Genomic DNA, 21,359 nt, shown 5'->3' with positions numbered 1-21,359 from the left:
ACGTTTAAGATGTTTTTGGATCCACAGTCCCCATATGTTTAACATTTCTCTATTTCACAAACTAATCTCATCTTTTTACTTTCAGTAATTATCTGTGAAAATAAGGTTTATCTGACTAGGATGGTTATTCAAGTTCCAGGCACTCCATTTCAAAATACCTGTGCACTTCCATTCATTTTCTCTTCCTCCACTCTAAAGTGAGGAACAATACACTTCCTTCTCTTCTTTCCAAAGTTACCATTTCATGAGTTTTTTTTTTAATTAATAGTGATTCTGAAAGAATACTATGGACATATTCTACACTTTAATATTTTAGTGTTATCCTGGTGTTGAAACTGCAGAGGAGAATAAATTTCTCCTCAATCTTCTTATTTTCTCTGGTTGGCCCAGGAATTCATCTCATATACCACAAATTAATCATGTAAAATCATAAGTTGTATTTACAAAAAACCTTACATGTATGGGAATCCTTGCAAGAAAATGATGACCAAGGAAGTAGCTGGGCCCCCATGAACAAAAAATGAAAACCATGTGGGGAAAGTAACAAGAAATATAAGGCTTAGTTTCATAAGATTTCTTGAACAGATTCTCCCAGACCTTGATGCTCTGACTCTAGAGATAGGAATGCTTCCGTTCTGTTAGCACAGAGAGGGCATTTGTGTGTGTGTGTGTGTGTGTGTGTGTGTTTGGTTTGGATAATTCTTTGCTTTGAACATCCGTCAGATAATTGAGAGTATTGCTGGACTCTGGGAGAAGATGATAGTAGAACCCTAGAATTGTGGCAATCAAAATATCTCCAAACATGTCTTGCCAAAATCACCCCCATTTGAAAATCACTGTTTTAGTAACATGTAGAGACATTTCTTGTTTCTTTTATAGCACCATAGCACTCATACTTGAAATTTAAAGCATACTCATAATGTGAAACAATCCTGTGTTTATTAGTTTTGCCTTAGTTGCCTATGTTTTAATTTCCTATGCTAAAGCTTTTGCTTAGAATAATGTCATGAATCTTTCACGCTATGTTTTCTTTTGGTAATCCTATATTTCAGGTCATATGAGATAAACTTTCTAATGGCATCTTTAACCATTGTTGTCTTAGAGGAAAATTTGGTTCCATTCAAAATCTTGATATATAAGTTAGTTGACTGTACTATTGTACTTAATTAATAATAGATGGATGATCAAATTTATTGCATGCTGAAAATATGCTGTGAATAATAGAAATATTCTCTAAATATATTTATAGAGTATGCTAAAAAGGGAGAGATATTTAGAAAAAAATTTGAAATTTTGTAAATTCCTCATGCATAACAATTAGAACAAATATCAAATTAACCTTTCTTTCAGAACTTACAACACAAAATGTCCCCAATCATATCTTTATGTCTTCAGAAGTGATATGTACATTTATCATAATTGTGCCAACCAACCACATTTAATTGACTTCAGTGAATTGCATTTAAATTATTTGATTACCTTTGGTAAAACTTCAGCCTTAGATGCCAAGTTTGGTTTTACAGTCCATAACAGCATGATATTTTATAGAAAATGCATTACTGAAAAAAAAGTGATGCTCCTGATTACACTATTTTTATTATCCCTTGAAACACGTTGGAGAAGCATTTTTTCAGTTCAAAAGTTGAGAGTATTTATATTTTCCTTCTCTTTTAATATTTGCAAAGGATATGGGGCATGAATCCATGAATAAAATAGTTCAATTTAAAATAAATTTGAATACTGTCTCTCTATTACATATTCTGGCAAAATAATCATATTATTTATTTGACATTTATCTAGTTATTTTTTTCTAAATGATTAGTTGTTATCGAAATAATTTCAATATTTAGTTATAACTGAAAAAACTTTTATTATTATTTAAGTGATACACTATACAATGTTCATATTTATTACATATATTTTACATAATAATACAGATGTGTATTATATAATGCAATATTATATTATTATTACTTGACAGAAGAGATGAGATAGCTTGAGACAGATGTTAGACTCTCAAGATAATACTTAGTTTGAATATTTAAAAATGTAACATTCAAAATCTAATTGTATCTAGATGACCCACCTTTGACTTTGAGATCTATATCATGAGACATGACTGAACTTTAGAGCTTATACAGGACTGAACTGATGAGCCATTATAATTAATTTGTTTCACAATTTGTTTGTATCCTCACATATATTCTAATCAATAACTCAGCTCAATTTGCTCAGGTTAAACAGTTAAGTTCTTTTGGTCAGAGAATATTCTATTCATTTCACATTATCTACAAATAATTTCTGCTGGTAATTCAATTGTCCTTTAGGCAACAGCTTGGTACTCATTCATATTCACGAAATTGACATTTTATGTTCTATTCTTGTTTGTCAGAAGGCAGATGACTTCCTGACTCATGTTCTTACAAAAAAAAATAAAAAAATAAAAAATTATAAGGTAAGTCACTAATAGTCTTTAAAAAATTAGTCATTACAAAGAGAATTAAAATTTATATAAGTTTTATGAACTAACATGAAATGTTATATTCAAAAAATGAATTTGATCATTCTGAGATGATGGGAATAGTTGAAGAGAAATATATTTACATGCAACAATTCAAACTCTAGGAAACTACAACAAAAATAAATTATATTTACCTCAATTATATTGTTTGTAACTATAATGAATATATTTTTATTTTCAAAATGCTCAGATTACATTAAAATTTCCATTCCTATCTAATCTATAGTAATACTTTCAAAAATGAAAATCACATTAATGTCTAAGTAGAGAGAAGTAGTTTAATAAATGCTGATCATTGTTCAGGAAAATAGGAAGTAGCCATTAAAAAGCTAAGAAAATTATAATACAGGTTAAATTATTAAATGCATGTGTGTTCAGAGACATAAGTAAAATTCTAGGGGATCTTTCTCAAAGTAAACATTTTAGCCACCTATTAATTATAGATTATAGAAATTAAGTTATTTATTTTCAAATATACCTTTCCTACATTTTAATCTATGATAGTTATTTTGTATGTGTGTGTGTGTGTGTGTGTGTGTGTGTGTGTGTGTGTGTGTGTGTATGGTTGGGGATAGACAGAATACTTTTATTTAATTTATTTTTTATTTTTATGTGATGCTAAGGATCGAACCCAGTGCCTCACACATGATAGGCAAGCACTCTGTCACTAAGCTATAGCCCTAGCCCTCACTATTAAAAAAAAAAAAAAAACATTTTGGAGAGGAGAGGTGGAACACTATTTATTTATAGTATCTGTTTGAGTTAGTGTAATTAATATTTGAGCATAGTAACAGTTGTCTCTATGTAAAATAAAATTGAGTATGAATGAATGGACATGAGTTTTAGTCTTTTTAAGTTAGTCATTTCAGTACGCAATACATAGTGTCAAATTAGTTTCCTTTCAATTCATAGAACATTCATTTATTTAATACATATTGTGTTCAGTTAACCAAACCAGAAGGAAACAGAAATTTAAAGAGGGATGGGAAAGACTTTGATCCTTATGGAGTAAGAGAGATTGATTCTGACATAAAATTTTGAAAACATCATGATAATATTTATTCTAGAATCAAACGAAGCAATCTCAAGAAATAAGAAGCAAAACTGATGAAAATGCCTTGGGTATGGATACAGAAAAATACAAGGAAAGTTCAATCATGACTGTTCACAATTTATTTTTGCAAAAGGTGGGAGAATACACAGTAGGTAAAGTAGGTTTTGGTAAGATTGTGAATAATGCTGTTTTCTTTTCTCCTTTTTATTGATTGATTGATTGATGATTACTTAAAGGACATTAGAATTTGGTTAATAGACAGTAATATTAGTGAAGCCAATGTAATAAATATTGGTCAACTTTTCAGCATATATATGGTAGAGGGAATAGAGAATCGCTATACTACATGGCATACTTTTTCAGATATTCAGGCAAAAGTTAATGGGGCTATAATGTCGGCAATTGCAAACTTTAAAAAGAACATGCTGATATCAGAGGCAATGCATGGATATGTTATGGAATTTTCTAATGGTCTGAAATTTAGAGATTAGGGTCAAGAGAAATTAAAAGCTCACCTCAAACTTTTAAAAGTCACATGATTTGGTCAATTTCATTCATGGCAAGTTTTACTTTCATATATCTTTAAAGCACCAAATAAGAAAAACTATACATAAAGAAAAGGAAAAGTAGTAGAGGAAGGAGAACAGGGGAATGGATAAGGGAAGGAGAGGGGAAGTACTGGGGACTGAAGTGGAGCAAATTATATTCCATGCATGTATTATTATATCAGAATTAACCCAAATTATCTGTATAACTATAAGGTGCTAGTAAAATACATTTAAAAAATCACTGGAAATAGGTATTAAAGTATTTAAGTAACAAAGATGAGAATAGATTGTAAAGGAAAGACATTTAGGAGTGTGCCACAAGAATAAGTTAGCTGGAGACATAAGACTTCATTAAAAGTGATTTAGACTGAGAAACACAAGAACAAGATAGTTAAGTGATGAAAATAATACTGAACCAAGTTTAGAATCAATAGCATATGTGGTGTATCTCCCGATAAGTGATTCTGAAATATTTCTTTGCTTTCGCATATGAAAAAAACTTTCAAGTAAAAATAAGGAAATTGATCAGATTGGTTACTCCAATTAATTGAAGTTTTCTTTAACAATTCATAATGCAATATCTTTATTTGATGTATCGTTAGCAACAATATTTCTAATAATCTATGTGAAATGATATTTATCTTTATTTAGAATGTTCTTTGTACACTTCAAAGTTACTTCTCCCTGTATTTTGGGTTTCAATGTATGTAATTAATAAGGAAGAAAACAGTATGCATTTTGACAGTAATGGAATGACTCACTATTCCTGGTTACTAAATCTCTCAAGATTCAGAATGGTGACACAGAAATGAGTAAATTGTTGAATTTTTGAATCTCATAATTTCATTAAAGTTTCCAATTTATTCTATCACGCTAAAGAAATTTGCTTATGAAATTTCTCTATGATGTTTCTGTTAGAAATTTTGAAGTACAGGTGTGTTTAAAGGAACATCTTATTCTTTTCATTGCAATAAATTTGTCCTGCTATGCTTTTCTTCCACTTCTCCCTCAATAATGGGAATTGAACAGAGGTCCCTGGGCATACCAAGCAAGCACTCTGCCACTGAGCTACATTCCCAGCCTCCTGTCAATCTTTGAACAATTAAAAAAAATCAATGATTTTTGCTGGCTTCTTTATTTGTTCACTTGTTTCTGTGTTTTATATATCTTTAAAGGTGGTAATTACATATTCAAGTTCAATGCTTTGAGCAAAAAAATAGTGTTCTAAAATTTAAACATCAACAAGGTTGTAATTTGACATGGTAGATGTTTTATTGTCTTTTTAAAAAGACTTTCATAAACTTAATTCTCACATTGATTCATATACATAGAACACAGACTAAACAGCATTTCAACAATAATTATTATACCATCACTACATAAGCACACCTGACCCTCGGCTTCCAGCCACTCAGCTCTAAGCTAACCACTGCAATCTTAGTCATCATGCAAGTACACAAAGACAAAAACTCCAGATAGGCTTCTTTGAATCACCCATTGCAAGACCTGTCCCTGTGGCCACATCTACCCAGCTTGGTCTAGGTTCTAGAACAGCCCAGTCAGATCATCACACACTGACCCTGGCTTTAGAACTGTACCACTATTATATTGACAGCCCTATCATCAGGCTCTGAACTTCACCTGCAGACACAGTCTCTAGGTCTTCCCAGTTTCAGGCAGTTCTTGTAGACCCACACAACAACAAGCTCAGATACTGACCTTTACCCAGTAGACTCCAATCTGGGTGAATCTTATGGTCCTAGGCTCTAGTATATCACTACCTTCCAAGCTGGCATCTGTGGACATCATTCTCAAGAAAACATTTGCAGAGCTGGTGACAAGAACAGCAACTATACACCCAGCCTCCAGAATGGCATCAAAGGATGTAGGCCCCAAGCCAATCCTCACAGTCTCAAGTTTCAGGCAGGTTCCAATGGCTCCAGGGTTCTGTTAACCCAGAGTCCAGCAGACTCAGAGTCCAGGCTGATCCTCCATGAACCAATGCCCCAGGACCACCATGACATAAGCCAGCCCTTGTTGGACCAAATTGCAGGCTAAACCACATGAACTGAGCCTACAGATTCTCCCAAACAGATAATAACTGAGGGAGGTCATCACCAGCAGACCTGTCTTCTCAGAAAATCTAAACTGAAATTGGCTCAGTAGTAGAGTACTTGCCAAAAAGGTGCAGGTTCAAACCCCATGACTACAGAAAAACAAAAGAAAAATAAATGAGTGTGAATTAATAACACAAAAACTTACAAAATTATAAAGATTTCTGATGGAAGTAAGCACAGGTGAAATGCAGAATGTTGCAATAACTTAATAGTGGTATGCAAACAATTTATATCCAGAGTGTGTAAGTTTAAAGACAAAACTATTGAAAAGAGTAATACACAGCATAAAATGTGTAAAATGTGACATAAAAAATAACAAATTAAATGGAAAAGCAATATTGAGTTTTTGTTTGTTGTTATTGTTTTTTGTTAGTTTTACTTTGAAGAGCTGGGGATCAAACCCAGGGCTTTGCTAATGCTAAGCAATTATACAACCACTGAGCTGCATAGCCATTTCCTATTACTCATTTTAATTAAAGAAAGGTTAATTTATTATCAGCTGAAGAAAAGAAACCCGAAATAAATATTAACATTTTGTGTAAGCAAGCCTCATGGGAACAGCAAAGCAAAAACCTCTAGTAGATAAACCAGTGATAAAACACAAGAAATAAAAACATATTATTGGAGTGTATTATCCAATTGCAAAGAAAGACAGGAAAGAAAGAATAAAAAAGAATTCATGGAACTTAATGGAAAATAATTTTAAAAACTGGCAGTACTATGTCTTTTCCTATTAATAGTAACTTTTGCGACATACAGATTAAATTCTGGCCTCAAGATATAGAGTGGCTACATGTGTAAAAGTGAGCAAGTAAAGAAGACAGGACTAATATCCTTATAGAGACTCTATAAGGACACACTCTGAAATTGGATGGATGTAAAAAGAATCTTCTTGAAAATGGAAACAAAAGAAACCATGAACATACTTCTATCATAAAAAAATAGACCATAAGTCAAAAACTGTAAAACAAGACAAAAAAGGCAATTATAATGATGATAAAGGGTCAATTTAATTAGAAAGCAGAGTGATTTTACGTATATAGGTACCCAATATCAAGACAACTTAAACATATAAAACAAATTTGAAGAAGACATGCAGACTGTAAAACAGTAATAGTAGGGGATGCCAACACTCTTACTTTCAGCAATGGACAAATATCCATACAGAGAGTCAATAAAGAAACACTGAACTTAAACCACCTTTTACCAGGTAAAACTAATAGACATAAACAGAACATTTCATCCAATAGCAACAGGATACTATCACATTCTTTGATAAATTCACACAGAATATTCTCCAGGATAGACCCTATGTTAGGTCACAAAACGTTTTAACAAATGTGAGATTATTTAAATAATATCAAGCATATTTTGCAATTATAATAATATGAAAGTAAAAATTGAAAATGGATGAATTTCAGAAAATTTACAAATACATGTATACTTAAACAATATGCTTTCCAACAACCAGTGGGTCAAGGAAGAAGTTAAAAGAGAAATTAAAAAAATGCCTTGAGACAAGTGGAAATATAAACACCACTTACCAAAACTTACTGGATGTAACAAAAGCATTACTAACAAGGAAGTTCATGTACAGGCCTCCTTCAAAAAAGACAAAAAAGTTCCCAAATAAATAACCTAATGTTTAGACCTCCAAGAATCAGTTTTAAAAAAATATAAACTAAATCCTAAGCTAAATGACAGAGGGAATAATAAAAATCAGAACAAAAATTAATACAATAGGAAAAATAAAAACAAACAGAAAAATCAATGACATTGTTTTTTTTTAAAGAAAATATATTGGTAAATCTTTAGATTTTAAAACAAAATAAGAAATGACTCAATAACATAAAATCAGAAACTAAAGAGAAAACATTGCATTAATACTATAGAAATACAAAGGATTATAAGAGATTACTTTGAATAATAATGTACCAAACAAATGTTTTTGTTTACAACAAATTCCCTTTGTTTCCCACAGATTTCCTTAATTACTAATTATAAATTTTACTTTATTACATATTTTTTTCATCAAAATTAATTTGAAAATTATATGTTTTATGTTATCATTAATTTTATCAACCCAGCTATCCCTTTTATTTTTTCATTCCTAGACAAATAAATCACTAAACATAATCTTTTAACTAAACTTTCTGAATCACTTCTCCTGTTCCTTTTGATTCCAAAAACTTTATAAGCTATTTTATTGATGTATATTTTATTAAAATGTGTGAATTAAAGCTTTTTTTATCCATTCACTTATTCAGCTTTTAATGTACAATTAATGCTGCTTTTACGCATTATTCAATTTGTTGGAAAATTTAGTGAAAATTTTGCCATAGAAACTATTTTTATATTCAATGATTTGTGTTCTTGAATAATAATGTTCAAATTCTGTTTCTGTCTGTTAATTATGTACTCTTCAAAGATATTTTGACACTAGAATGAAATAATGCCCATAATCTGTTTAACACAATATTTTATTTTCAATAATTACACAATCAATGCTATTATTTTTAGTAATTTAAATACTAGTTTGGATTCATATAGATGATTTTTATTTAAAATCAGTTTTTTCAGTAACACGTTTTTCATGCTACATGTACATTTCTGATTAAAGGTTTTATTATGATAATAACAAAAGAGATGGTATATAAAGTTTTGAAAGGTCAGTGTACTACTTTTAAAAATAGGACAATGATATTCCAGCAGCTCAGGAGATTGAGGCAGGAGGATCATGAGTTCAAAGCCAGCCTCAGGAAAAGCAAGGTGCTAAGCAACTCCATGAAACCCTGTCTCTAAATAAAATACAAAGTAGGGCTAGAGATGTGGTTCAGTGGAATAGTGCCCCTGAGGTCAATTCTTGGTATCCCTCTGCAAGAACATAAGACAATGACTTTAAATATTTTTATTATAGATACTTCAGGAAAATCATTGGAATTCTGCTCTTTTAAACTCTATCTGGGTCAGACAAAATACTAGTTTGATTTTTTTTTAAGAATTTCTAATTTTTTACCTGACAACTTTTAATGAGAAACAATGAAGCAGCAAGAAAGCAATGAAGTAGTTACATTTTTTATTAATCATTTAGTTGATTATTCTTGAAAATCATACTAATTGTTAAAAATGTTAAAGAACAGAGAGATGTCATCCTGCATATTTGTGATGCATCAATGTTATTTGGCTCTTGATCTATCCTCGATCTTACTCATGTAATAATAATAATTGATTTCCTCATTATGTGATTTGAATAATTAGGGAATTTTTCCTTACCTTACAATAGTAAGAATTGGTTCTTTTCTTTTGGGAGATCTTCCCAGCAAATGAGTTGAGTAAGAAGTAGTTTGTGATAGACAGGGAGATAACAGGTGATAGAGCATTCATCTATGCTTATCTATGCCTCAAATACTGGAATTTAGATGAGGACTGTACCTGGTTCCTTAAGCCAGCATAACTTAATTGTGCTGTAATTCACTGTGGAATTCACTGTGATATATTCATACATGCACATAGTGTAGTTTGCTCAATTTTATTTGGCAGTTATTTCCCATCCCTCCTCCCTGCCTCTTGGACTCCTGTCTCTATTCTACTGTTCTATCTTCTATTTTCATGGGATCCCCCCTTTTTTAATTCTTTCTTTCTCTCTAGCTCTGTATATGAGAAAAAAAATAAAAGAAAAAAACATTCAATCATTGAATTTTGGAGTTGGGCTTACTTCACTTAGCATTAAGTTCTACAGTTCCATCCATTTACCAGAAAATGATAAAATTTCATTCTTCTTTATATCTGAGTGCCACTATATTTTGTATATATGCCACATTTTTAATCCATTCATCTGTTGACAGATACCTGAGCTGTTTCCATAACTTTGCTATTGTGAACTGTGCTGCTATTAACATTGGCATACATGTATTAATATAATATAATGATGGTAGTTCTTTTGGATAAATACCAAAGACTGGGATAGATGGTTCAATTTCTAGTCAGAATAGCCACAGTGATACTGAGCAATAAAAGTGACACTGTAGACATCATAATTCTTGATCTGAAATTATACTACAGAGCTATAGTTTTAAAAAAACAGCATTGTATTGGCATAAAAAGAAACATAGAAGACCAATGAAATATAATACAAAACACAAAGACAAATACACATAGAAATAATTATCTGATTCTTGGCAAGCGTGCCCGAAACATACAGTGAACAAAAGATAACCTTTGAAACAGATGGTGCATGGGAAACTGTACATCCATATATAGAAGAATAAAACTAGATTCTTGTCTTTCACAAAAATCAACTCAAAGAGGAGCAAAGACCTAGGAATTAGACCAGAAACACTTCAATTGTTAGAACATAGCATAGAGTCTACATTTTAATATGTTGGTGCAGGTACAAACTTCCTTAATGAGACACCCAAAGCACAAGAAATGAAATCAAGAATCAGTAAATGGAATAGTTTAAAATGAAAAAAAAAAACTCAGCACAACAAACAAGAAAGGGAGAACAATCTTGGCTCTTGCTCTTCTGAAAGGGGATTAATATACAGAATACATAATGAAATTGAATAATTTAATACCAAAAACCCCAGTCCAATAAATGGGCAATTGGTTGAAAGAGACATTTATTAAATTATGAAATCCAAATGACCAGTGAATGTATAAAAAATGTTCAATATCCTCAGCAATTGGAGAAATAAAACTAAAAACTACATTGAAATTTTATCTTGTTCCAATTAGAGTGGCAATCATGGAGAATAAAGACAATAAATGATATTAAGAATGTGAGGGGAAAAAACTTTTTAGTTTGAGTAAGTCCCATTTGTTGATTCTAGTTGTTAACTCTTGCGCTATGGGTGTCCTATTGAGGAATTTGGGGCCCGATCCCACAGTATGTAGATCATAACCAACTTTTTCTTCTATCAGATGCCGTGTCTCTGATTTAATATCAAGCTCCTTAATCCATTTTGAGTTAACTTTTGTGCATGGCGAGAGATAGGGGTTCAGATTCATTTTGATGCAAATGGATTTCCAGTTTTCCCAGCACCATTTGTTGAAGATGCTATCCTCCCTCCATTGCATGCTTTTAGCCCCTTTATCAAATATAAGATAGTTGTAGTTTTGTGGATTGGTTTCTGTGTCCTCTATTCTGTACCATTGGTCCACCCGCCTGTTTTGGTACCAGTACCATGCTGTTTTTGTTACTATTGCTCTGTAGTATAGTTTGAAGTCTGGTATCGCTATACCGCCTGATTCACACTTCCTGCTTAGCATTGTTTTTGCTATTCTGGGTCTTTTATTATTCCATATGAATTTCATGATTCTTTTATCTATTTCTACCCTAAGATACCACCTCACTCCAGTAATATTGGCAGCCATTAGGAAGTCAAACAACAATAAGTGCTGGAGAGGATGCGGGGAAAAGGGCACTCTTGTTCATTGCTGGTGGGACTGCAAATTGGTGCAGCCAATTTGGAAAGCAGTATGGAGATTTCTTGGAAAGCTGGGAATGGAACCACCATTTGACCCAGCTATTCCCCTTCTCGGTCTATTCCCTAAAGACCTAATAAGAGCATGTTACAGAGACACTGCTACAACGATGTTCATAGCAGCACAATTCACTATAGCAAGATTATGGAATCAGCCTAGATGCCCTTCAATAGATGAATGGATAAAAAAAATGTGGCATTTATACACAATGGAGTATTACTCTGCATTAAGGAATGACAAAATCATAGAATTTGGAGGGAAATGGATGGCATTAGAGCAGATTATGCTAAGTGAAGCTAGTCAATCGTTAAAAAACAAATACCAAATGACCCCTTTGATATAAGGGGAGTAAACAAGGACAGGGTAAGGATGAAGAGCTTGAGAAGAAGATTTACATTAAACAGGGATGAGAAAAGGAGAGGGGAGGGGAGGGGAGGGGAGGGGGGATAGTAGAGAATAGGACAGACAGCAGAATGCATCAGACACTGGAAAGGCAATATGTCAATCAATGGAAGGGTAACTGATGTGATACAGCAATTTGTATATGGGGTAAAGTTGGGAGTTAATAACCCACTTGAATCAAACTGTGAAAGATGATGTATTAAGAACTGTGTAATGTTTTGAACGACCAACAATAAAAAAAAAAAAAAAAAAAAGAATGTGAGGGGAATGGTACACTGACAAATTGTTGGTGGAACTACATTATTTTAGTTACTTTGGTAAGCCAAATAGATATCCCTCAAAAGTCTAAAAATGGAACCACCATATGGGGGAGGGGAGGAGAGGATGGGTAGAAAAAGGAGAAGGAACAGCAGCATAGCAGAAGACAGAGAACTAGGAAAGGGAAGAGGAGACTAAAAGAGGACATACTGGGGACTGAAGTATAGCAAATTCTATTTCTTGCATGTATGATTATGTCAAAACACACCCCAATATTATTCATAACTAGAACATTCTAAAAACATTAAAAATATAAATAATAATAAGTGCTGGCAATTATGTGGGGGGTTACGTACACTCATACATTATTGGTGAGATTGTCAATTGGCACAACCAGTTTGGAAAGCAGTATGTAGATTTTTCAAAAGACTAGAAGTGGAAACCACTGTACAATCCATTACCCTACTTCTCGGTACTTGTTAAAAAATTTTTACCTTTGCCCTTTCTTCCACCATCAAATCTAAGCTCACAGGTTTCTTCTATTTACCATCAAAATCTGGCATGTTTGGAGCACTAAAATAAATGTAAAACTGTTGAGAGCCACAGCCGAAGGGGCCCCAGCAAACTTCCAGCTGCTAGCAAACTTCCAAAATAACTTTCTCTGAAAATTAATGAAAAAAGTCAGAGAAAACATTCCTGAGGTTAAGACAGCAAAATATTATGAATCTGGTTTGTGTACCCCAGTCTAGTTTCTTGTTTATCCTGGAAATATCTCAAAATTTAAAGGAAAGTCAAAGTGAATAAATAAGAAGCTGAAATAGGGAACAACCAAGATAATACTGATAGTCACTTTCAAGCATAGGATCCAATTTTGTTTAAAATCAATCTATTGTAAATAAACCAGTTCTTACTTTTTTTATTATTTTAAATATAGCTTAATTTGGACTATACTTTCAGTAACCATAATTTTCCCGTGTCTTTACATTTCAATACAAACTAGGTAAAATATTGTTTGAAAGCATAATTATTTTTATTTTCAGTTTTTCAGTCTATGTGAACACATGGTTAGAAAAAATGGTTCAATCATTAGGACAGCAATCTGAAAATGCTAGGTTAAATAATCAGGTACTCATTTTATGTAGAGGAGCAATATATATTTGTACCTAAATTATTTCCAATAGCTTAGAATGCAAAAGTAATCAGTCCTTCATATTATCATCTCATGTCTTTAATAAATCTAAACATTTTAAAAAATGAAAAGCCCTTGACATAGGACTTGACATAGGCATAACTTTCTATTCCCTATAAGTCTATGGAGATCAGGAGGCTATTGTACCCATGATAAAATGAGGCTTTCCCAGCGATATGAATCACATACTCTTTTGAGGAAGAAAGGAACACCACTATTTAATAGTCTAGGATCACTTTCCATTTTGGTAATAAATTGTTTTTTCTTGGACTACAACACACAAAATGACAAAGAAATCCTTCAAAGAAATTAAAGTATGTTGTACTCCCTCATAATATAGTAATTTGAGAAGGAAGATTCAGTTGTTTGCTGAATGCCCTCCTGGGTTGATAGTGCCATATATCTAAATGTATTTCAAAGGCAACAAACACATTAATTGATATGGTAAGTGAATGCACTCCCAGAGAAACACAGAGAGCTCAGCATGTTAATATTCAAGAATATTTATTCTGGTCTCCATCTGTGACTGTTTTCCTAAAGTCTATGACTTTATTCACATAAGTAATATATTTAGACATCAAAAGACATGATGTCTATTTTATATCATTTACCCCTCTGTGTGTTTTTGAAGTAGAATATTAATTATGACTTTTTTATAATTCAGTTTTAAAACCGCTGAATCATATTATCTACATTTTTAATAACACATTTTAAATATAATTATATGAGGAATTATTGTGAGAATTCATGGTTTATATTTAAGAAAAGGAATTACATGTATTCTCAGTTAACATAAAATAATTATAGTTAAATTAGAATGGCTGAAAAGAAATGAAAAATGAAGTTAATAATTCTGTAGGTAACTAAAATTTAAAATAATAGTTGAAATTATAGAAGACTCAATCTTTCATAGATAAATGTTAAAAATAATATGGTTCGTATGACACGGAATAGTTTAAATGTAGTGGTTTAGAGAAAATCATTACTTAATATTTTTTGGGGGGGTGAGATTATTGTAATTTCATGTTCCAGGAAATGGTTATAACTGTATCTTCTACATACGGTACCAGCTTAAGCAGTGGCAAGGCAATAAGCAACTCAATGAGAACCTGTCTCTAAATAAAATACAAAATAGGGCTGGGGATGTGGTTCAATTCTCAAGTGCCCTGAGTTCAATCCTGGTAAACGCCCCCCAACCAAAAAAAAATTATATATATATAAATTGGATGAAAAGAGGCCAAAGGGAAGATGCATAATTTTAGGGTACACCCTCAGTGACCTCCAGCTACCCCTCACCTCATAAAGTTACCACCCAATCCATTCAAACTAGGATGAACTGATTTGGTTACTGTTCTCATGATATAATAATTTATCTTTCTATGAATATTCCTACATTAACAGGAGATTTTGCAGGACTCCTTATATCCTAACTGTGACAATAGATATGAAAGCATTTTAGGGATTATACAGACCAAATTTAAATAATTCTTCACTTCTATGGGAAAGGGAGTAAAACAGACTGGGAATTAAGGCAAAGGAATCCTTACATTTATACGCACATTTATAAGACTAAATGTGGTTATTTAGAGTCTAACATATACATAGTATCTTTCTTATTGTGTGCATTATTTTGTTTTGGTTTTTGAATAAAGCAAAAGATCACAAGAATATAATGAGCATTGCTATCTATCTATCTATCTATCTATCTATCTATCTATCTATCTATCTATCTTTGAAAGTTGTCACCAAAGAGAAATTCTAAATAGTGATATGAAATATAATGATTTTTTTCAATATATAAAGACAATATAATTGAACAAATAGTAGGAAATTATATTTTAAATTGATAGTTGACTATATTGATAAATATATTATCAAATACTTAAAAGACAGGTAAGGTTTTATTCTTATACTGAATCTAAAAATGTTGATCACATAGAACTTCAAAGTAAGGTAGAGGAAGGATAGGAGAGGGAGGGATGGGTATATATTTATTCATAGAGACCAACTTACAGTTATGACTGAGAAGTTCTCCTGGTCTATTGCACAGTAATGTGGTATCCCCTAAATAGGTATAATTATTATATTTTTTTACATATTAGTTAAAATAAATTTTAAAAAGAATGTTTGATTTAGGAGCTGGGGCTGGGGCTCAGTGGTAGAGAATTTGCCTAGCATGTGTGAGGCACTGGGATCACTCCTCAACACCACATTAAAAAAACTAAATAAACAAATAAAGGCATTGTGTCCATCTATAAAAATACAAAAAATAATGTTTGATTTAAATTTAAAATACAAAAATGTTTGATTTAAAATTTAAAATGAAAAAATATTATTAGACCTATAAATTTATTAAGATAAATTTATTATAAAGTTACTATGTATATATGAGATATATACATAACAAGGTTTATCCCAATGAAAGTAACAAATAATAAGTGTTCCATGCCTGTGATCCCAGTGGCATAGGAGGCTGAGGCAGAAGGATCAGAAGTTTGAAGCCAGTCTCAGAAAAGTAGCAAGACCTAAGTAATTTAGCAAAATCCTGCATCAAAAAAATAATGAAAAAGCTGGGGATGTAGCTTAGTGGTTAAGTGTGCTTGAGTTCAATTCCTGTGCTCAAAAAACAAAAAAAAATTGCTGGCATGATCAAGATGATGAATTTCTTCCCGGTATAGTGGTTTGTGTTTGTAATCCCAGTGGCTCAGGAGGCTGAGGCAGGAGGATTGTGATTTCAAGTCCAGCCTCAGTAAAAGTGAGACCCTGTCTCTAAATAAAATACAAAATAGGGCTGGGGAAGTGGATGTGGCTTAGTGGTCGAGTGCCCCTGAGTTCAATCGCCAATACCAAAATTTAAAAAATTAAAATTAAAAAAGGTGAATTTCTTGAAATCAATGTACTAAGAAATTATATATGACATATAAACAATCACGGTATACTAGAATGTAATTTAAAATAAAAAAGCATAGGACAATGTAGTGTAAGCAATATTAATGATAAGCTTTTTATTTAATAATAATGCATATCTTAGTGTACATATATTCAAGTCATTTAACATTGGATACCATAGTATACATCATATCAAAATGAAAGTAATGTTGGGTTTAAGAAGTTGTATTATAGAGCTGGAGATATAGCTCAGTTGGTAGAGTGTTTGCCTTGCATGCATAGGCCCTGGGTTCAATCCCCATTACCACACACACACACAAAAAGGAGTTGTTACTTTTATTTTTATAATATACTATACCTGCATTATCGTTTAAAGTTATTTATATTTTATATTTTTTTATTTAGTAAATGAAAAGTAATGCTTACTTTAAAAGTATGAAGTAATGAGAAAAGTGATAGCTCTATTTATAGATTATAACAACTACTTAAAATAATTTGACACAATTAAAACTCTAAAGAATAATCAGCACTAATGATAACACACTTCAAGTCTATTATAGAAAATTATTGACTATTAATCTTTTCTTTTTACTTTCATATTATAAAAATTATTTGCTTTATAAATATGTAAAAATATATATTTTGATAACATAATAGTTACCAAAACAGTTATTAGAATATCTTCATTGTGTTAAAAATTGCAGTCAATGTTTTCCAGAGGCAAAACCAAACATAACCTTGGGTTTATTAAGGTCCTGTAATTTACACTGTTAAAAACAACAATCCATACTTTTTAGCTTGTGCTCCTATACCTAGAAGAGGACTGCATGGAAGTAGACAAATAAAATCAAACTTATGTTGACCATGGCTAGTTTATAAATCTATATGAGATTTGGGCTGCAGTTATAAATCAGAGTAAAAGGGCATTCAATAACACACAGTACCCAGAAATATTAGAGATAAAACTTTCAACCCATTTGTAACCTCATAATGAATAGATATACATGGAATCAAGTAGACCAGCTCAATAAAACTTAAGAAAAACTTGAAATTTTATTTAAATAAAATACTTTTTTGAAATGGTTATCAATTAAATTTTTTTTCAAAACAAACCACATTTATCTCAAATTATTTATCAAATGAAAATGAAATTTTATGGACTGAAACCATTATAGAGAGCCACTGAAAGATTTTATATTTAATAATTAGAATGGTTTATTATAGCTATTTAATATTTTTTTCTTAAATATTTGTAAGGTCTTCCTTTTTTCTCCTATCTCTCTCTCATGATCCAACTTCTTAGTCTGTGCTACTTCGAAAATAAAATTTCACATTGATATACTCTTTATATATTGACTATCATCATAAAAAATAGACAACTTTTCTTATAGAACATTATATCTTTTAAACTGGACACTGCATAATTTCAATACAAAATTTACATTGTTTTTCTAATATAAATTAAAAATTGAAGAATTTCAAAAACATAGTATTTTTCATTACCTGCAGACTACTAGAAATAATCATTCACTTAGTCAAATAAATATATTTTTAAAATAATATTAATATTGTGGTATATTTATCATGTATATTATCATTTTAAAATAATAATATTGTGGTATAATTTATATATAACATAATATATTATCCATATATATCACATTAATTTTATATATCATATAATATGTTATTATATATTATATCTATTTATATATATTTTATTATATTTCAAAATAAGAATAATATTGTGGTATATTTTCCAATGAATTCATGTAACTTTATATCCTCCGTTTTGTTGTAATGTTTTTGAGTGTCATAACAATATTTCCAAATGCTTTGTAACTGTTAAGAACTCCTGAAGTTTGGGAGTAATACATACTTAGAAACATGACTCAGGATTTTGGAAAAAAATTTCTGGGACCTGCCAAAAAACTTTATGTATTGTTACAGTCTTGCCATCTTATTTATGTTAGACTTGGAGGATGTTTTTATAATAATGGTAATAGTTATAATAATAAGGAAGGAAGTACCATTTCATTATAAACTATTTAATTTGATTAAGCAATTAAAATATCCACCATTTGAATGGAGAAGTGTTTATTTATACTAAAACTGCAGCCAAACAGTGAGGATCAAATCTTTACTTCTTTAGCAAGAGTGGATTTAACTAAGATGAAAGCATCAAAAAACAAAACAAAAAAAAAAAAAGGGAAAGAAAGAAAAGACAAGAAAAAAACATGTGTTGAACAAAACCTATTATGAAAAAATCCTAACAGCTGTTCAATAGAACAACAAAACACTGTGCAGAAAAAAAATGGCCAATTATCACACAGAACTTATTTATGTAATATTAGAATACTGAATGACAGTAAACTTTTCCACATAACTATTTTTTATGGTAGTTTATGTATTAAAACAACATAAACTGTTGGCATGTGTCTTTATTCTGTGGAGCACAAATGCAGAACACTGGGCTTCAAAAATCTTTTAAGTAAAATTTATCTATGACATATTCCTTAGTATATCTCCTTATTGGAAATGTTCAGGAAGCTTTAGCATTAAAAATGTAAGTGTGATGCAGTATATGGATTTATTTTAATATCAGTATTTTAGCATGGAAACATGGATTAAAGGGCATTATGAAATACTGAATTAATCCAGATGGGAGGGAAATTGAAGTATAGGTTTGGACATGAGCATGCCAATATATATGTATACAAGTAAAAGGGGGCTTATGGGGAAAATAAGTCACAATGTAATTTATGTCGAAAATATCTAGGGGAGAAGGTAGAAAGAAAGGCAGGAAGGAAACAAGTAAGATTAAACAAACTACCAAATTGGAAGCTAGAATTACATGAGTGGTTCCAACTGAGGTCTTAACAAGATCCAAGTCTTTCATCTCAATTGTTTCATAGAGTTAGTTAATCATGCATTATACCACAGTGCATCTCAGAGCTATTGCCCTTTGATTCATCTTTTATGCATCTAATTGAACAACTATACTTTCTTAATTGACCATGTCTATTCTATTTCCTCATCTCTTTCTCTAAGAAATAAAATTGTACTGACTTTCAGCTGATGCTCACATTTTTCTTAATGTCTGTTTTCAATAGTATCTCACAGGTTTAGATATATAAGTTGCTGGTATAAATAGATGACATATATATAAACTTACCTCAGTCACTCTAAATTTTTCATTATAATATTTTGATTGGTAGATATAATTCTTTCTAATATTACCACTATTACATTATTTAGTCCATGCTTTTTCATGTTGTATCGCATTGTCTGTATTTAGGATTAAAAAATTGACGATGATATTTATTAAGCACTGATGTAAGGTTTTCTGTTCTCTCAACATTTTGAAGTAGATAATACCATCTCCATTTTCCAGTGAAGCAAGTGAATCTTAGGCAGTATTATGTGACATACTCACTATTTTAGAGTCAATAAAGATGTAGGAACAATGATTCAAATCAAGCTCTTTTCTGTATGGTGACACACTATACTTTATTGTACAATATTTGAGCTAAAGAATAATATTCACCCTAGGAATTTATGTGTTTGTATATTCTGTATATTCTCCAATTTTTATAGAAAAAAAACATAAATTCTTATTTGCTAATATAACACATACAATAGTAATTCAAGTCAATGTGATTGACATAAATGTTATCTTTCCACTTTGGCTCGAATGTTATTGTCCACTCCAAAACTTATAACTTAAACCCAATGAACCATAATTAAGTCGTGGGACCTTCAGTAGGTGGTTAAATATTTTGTAAAAGGACAGGAGGGAATTAGCAGGATCTGTTTTGCCCTTCAATCTTCAACCTTATAAAGAAACAACATTAACTAACCTCTTTTTGTCAAATAAGAACACAGCAATAATGATTTCCTCAGACACTGACTATCAGCATATTTATATTACAGTTTACAACTTCAAAAACTGTAAGCATAAGTTTTTTTGTGGCTTATAAATTAAAAAATGTATTTTGTTGGAGAAGCATGAATGATCAAAATACCTCAGCAACTTGATGAGACACTGTCTCAAAATAAAAAACTAGAAAAAAGGTCTAAGACTATAACTCAGTGCTAAAGCAGCCCTGGGTTCAATACCTAGTACATAAAACACAAAAACAAAAGTAAAAACAAAAGAAAGTAGAACAAAGAAAAACAAAATTAAAAAATTTACTTTTAAAATTAGAGTTTTAAAAATATATACATGTCATAAATGATTATATCAGTTTGATTTTTCAAAAATATATGTGATCTAGTTGCACTTTCATTTAAGAAAGAGTCTATAATTAACATATTTTACAAGCAGGAGGAAAATGTATAAGTGAATTACAAATAAGTTTAAGCATGTTGACTTTTGAATGAAAATTCAAATGCTGTAGAATAGCCATTGTTATATTAAATTCTTCAGTGAAGTTTGAAGTCTCAAACTCATTATAGCAACACATTATCTGAATTCTAAATAACTGGACAGTAATAGTAATTCTAAAAGTTATATTATCATTCATTAGATAATTGAAATGTATCATATTAGGAAGATTGAATTGCAATAATTAAAGAGTGCAATTACAATTCCCCATTTAAATCATATGCTCTTGGAAATTTTTATCTTGAAATCCAAGAGATAATGCTATTGTCTCCATATGGAAGTAGTTGGCAAATAAAAAGGAGGTGGAATCTCTGTTAAACCTGTCATTCATTCCAAACTTCCTATGTTGATGAAGTGAAATTTTTCTTTTATTATAATTCAATCAAAAGTTGGGGTCAGAATGAAATGATTGCCTGATATAAGTCAGTGAAATGTTAAGATTATGGAGTCACCCTGTTCAATTTTCATCTCCACAATTTACTTGCTATATGAACTCAGGTGAGTCAT

The sequence above is a fragment of the Ictidomys tridecemlineatus genome, chromosome 7, assembly GCF_052094955.1.
Source record: "Ictidomys tridecemlineatus isolate mIctTri1 chromosome 7, mIctTri1.hap1, whole genome shotgun sequence".
NCBI lineage: Eukaryota > Metazoa > Chordata > Mammalia > Rodentia > Sciuridae > Ictidomys > Ictidomys tridecemlineatus.
The sequence above is the reverse complement of the archived record's forward strand: the minus strand, read 5'-3'. Positions refer to the sequence as shown.